The following is a 3,958-nucleotide window of genomic DNA, read 5'->3' as shown; positions in this document are numbered from 1 at the left end:
CCAAGACATATTTCAGCTTCAAATTGAAATATGCATCCTTATATAGGTGCTCAAAGAAATGTGACAAATCTGTGAGAAGATTAGTAAAATATAATTTTGCCTTTTCATTTATATTTTAACTTAAAGAAGAATATTTTTCTTTTTAGTATTCTCTTTCCAACTCTGAAAATTACAAAGAAAACACAATAAATATATTCACATTTGCAGCTAGATCCTTTGGGATTGAGAGATAAAGGAGAAAACCATTGGTTATAGTAACACAGTAAAATATCTTTTCTGTATGGTCAACTGTTTTTTTTCTTTATTTTCTTTTTCCTCTTGCCCTCTTTAATTATATATATAATGACCTACAGATTTTCTGTGGATAAGGTCAGATAATCACGTGTTTAGCTGGGAGGAAACTATCATCTATTGATTTTTTGATAGACATTTCCAAATACAGTAAGTCATTTATTTCATCTTTATAACATCTTTTCAATATAAAGACTATTATATCTGATTTTCTAGGTAAAAAAACTAAAGCCCAATGGGATAAACTGGACTGCCAAAGCATAAGGAATTCAAATGTTAATTCTTACCACCCGATCGCTCTTTTGTACTCTGAAGCCTTTTTTTTTCTTCCCATTTTTAATGTACTTAATTTTTAAGAGACGTTTTGGATTCACAGCAACATTGAGTGGAAGGTATAGAGAATTCCTGCCAACACACATGCATAACCTCCCCCATTATCAACATCCTCATCAGAGTAGTACATTTGTTATAATTTAAGATCTACATGAAACATCATAATCATTCAAAGTCCACAGTTTACAATTCACTCTTGGCATTGTACATTATATGATTTTGAACAAATTTATAATGACAACATGTATCCACCATCATTGTATCATACAGAGTGCTTTCACTGTATGTGAAAATCCTCTGTGCTTTTCCTATTCATCCCTCTCTCCCTTCTAACCCTTGACAACCACTGATATTTTTACTGTCTCCATAATTTGTTTTTCTCTAGAATGTCATATAGTTGGAGTCATATTGTATATAGCCTTTTCATATTGTTTTTTATTTAGTAATACATTTTAAGCTTCCTCCTTGTACTTTAATGGCTTGATATCTGATTTATTTTAGTGCTGAATTATATTTCATTGTCTGGATGTACCACAGTTTATCCATTTACCTATCGTAGGACATTTTTGTTGCTTCCAAGTTTGGGCAATTAGAAATAAAACTGCTATAAATATTCATGTGCAGGCTTTTGTGTCAATGTGAATTTTCAGCTCCTTTGGGTAAATACCAAAGAGCATGGTTGCTGGATTGTATGGTAAAGTATGTTTAGTTTTGTGAGAAACTCTCAATGTTTTCCAAAGTGGCTGTACCATTTTTCATTCCCACCAGCAATGAATGAGAGTTCTTGTTGCTCCACATTTTGTCCTCATTTAATGTTGTCAATGTTCTAGATTTTGGCCATTTTTGAAGGTTGGCTTTTGTGTTCTAAAATTTAAACTGTGAAGATTATGAAGATGTATACCAGATATCCAATTAAAACACTGATTCCTCAGATGGTCCTATTTTCTTAAATTGTTAGCCTTACAGGTTGATGGCAGAAAACTATAAAGCCAACCATCTACACCTTGCTTTATTACCTTGGAAGCATTTCTTTGAGAGAGCTCAGTGAATGAATGATGCATATTTTTACTACTGTAGTATACCTCTTTGTGTCAGTTTGAGTTTTCACAGAATTTGTCAAGAAAGATTAGATGTACATGAGAGTTATTGGAAAAAACACCTGTAAAGAATAAAGAAAGAAGGAGCATGAAAAGGCTAGGAGAACCTTCAGAGAATGATCAGGTCTGACATCTGTGAAAGGAGATAAAAAAGGTAAAAGGATTAGGTAGGAGAAGCTTTAGATGGCAATGTTTTTCTGGGAAAGCCTCAAGCAGGCCAATGGGGTGTCCTAGATTGAGTCATCTGTTAAAGGAGTCCTGCATAGGGCTCAATCCCATTGCCTCTGCTATGCTCTGTCGCTGACAGTGAGCAGCCCAGTGGGAGTGTGGCCTCAGTGTGAATGCTACAGTAGAGCTAAGCTAGAGCAGGAGAGGCTGCCAACCAGTATGCCCTCTAGCAGGAACTTGAAGGGAGATCTGGGTAGCACATCCAGGCCTGCCAAGCTCTTTATTTCCCTCCCTTTTCCAGTGGATTTCTTACCTTCCTATTCATAAAATTTTACTTGTCTATTTCTATACAGTCATTTACATTCATATATAATATACTCCCGAAACAAACACAAAAATTTTGTTTTAAGTTTAAAAAGACTAACTGTAATGAAGGGTTATGACTTCAGAGAACTTAGATTAGTATAATGATTTTATAAAATCCTTCTTCCTTTATACAAAATACTCAAAACTATATTTTCAGCCTTTGTACATATTCTTTTATTTTGTCTCTCATCTTCACAACCAGTCACACTCTGCCACTTTATGTGGATTTAGTCTGATGAAAGTTAAAGACTCACCATTTCAGTACGGCTCTGATGATTTTTGTCTTTATTTCAATTTTATCATTTTTCTTGTTTTTCTTGTTGTTGTTTAGGGATTACATTCCTTGTCTTCATTTTGAGCATTCTAATTTTTCAATTTCCTATTCTCATAAAATTATATGGGTGAAAAGTAGTAAAATATTTAAATAATTGCAAAAACTGCTCTACCAAGAAAATTAGTGTTATACCCAAGTTTAACTTTCGGATGGTGGTCAGCACCACCATGAGATTCTTAAAATGCTTGTCAATGATTGATAAACAAAAAGTTTATATTTAGAACATGAAATGGCATTCAGGAACATTTTGAACATCATTTATCTGTCTTTGGTATGCGTACCTTAGAAGCAGAGGCTGAGATATGATTCTTATGTAAATGATTTATTTAGAGGGTGCTCTTAGGGGAAGCCTCAAAGGAAGTGAGGAAAATAGGATAGGGCAGAGGAGAAGCTAAGTAAAAGATAAGATTTCATGTGAAATCATCTGACTTTAGCCTAATACCTCAAGGACTTTTAAAAGATAAGTGTTTGCACTGTAGAGTCTGCCAGCCTTGTGGCCACAAGGTGATGAAGCTTTGGTTACCACCACCTCCCATCTACTCACATACTCATACCACTCAGTCGTTAGTTACAGGCTGTCTCTGGGAGAAGCAGATCTAATCACCTAAAGATGAGCTTCCAGAGAAAGTTGCAGGTGTGATCTGTTAGCAGCAAAACCTATACTAGCAGTAAAATGGATGTGATGAGTGTGGGTGTGGGATGCACCAAGAATGTCTGCCCAAAGATGTTCCTCTTGGGAGAGTCACTCCCAGAAAGCATTCCTGTTTTGAAGTTGACTGCTGTTTGATTTCAGAAACAGAGAAATAGTACCAGGCCAAATATCTCTGCCCGTTACTTCATGCATGTCCTCATTAACTCCTCGGCACTGAATTCCTGGTGCCTTCAATCCGAAAGTTTTCAGTTGTCTGTTTTGGCCAGCTATGCAGTTACTCTCTATTTTCAGTCATCCATTTCATGTCACACACACATACCACATCTGGGGCAAATGAACAGTATTACGTGAACATTCATTTCATCCATGAGATTGTTTAAGTTACCACACCAGATTCTGAGTGATTTACAAAGCAAGGAGAAGAGTCTCAAGTTACTAATTTAAGATTAAGTATGATTTTAGTATTTCTATTATGTTTCCTGGAAGAAGCATGTAAATTTACAACATTCACATATCTACCTGTCTCAACTGCCTGAATGAAAGATCTTCTACCTAGGTAGTTACCCAGCATGGAGATCAAGGACAGAGAAAGTATAGAGAAAAGTGTGGAAGGCTTTTGCCTTTTGACTGGATTTTCCATTTTACATCGGGAGAACAAAACATGGTAGAATCAATGGCTTTGGTCATAAGTTAAAAGTAAATGTTTTAGATAACATA

Source organism: Pteropus vampyrus, unplaced genomic scaffold (assembly GCF_000151845.1).
Source record: "Pteropus vampyrus isolate Shadow unplaced genomic scaffold, Pvam_2.0 Scaffold19, whole genome shotgun sequence".
In the NCBI taxonomy this organism is placed as follows: Eukaryota; Metazoa; Chordata; class Mammalia; order Chiroptera; family Pteropodidae; genus Pteropus; species Pteropus vampyrus.
Note: the sequence above shows the minus strand (reverse complement) of the source record.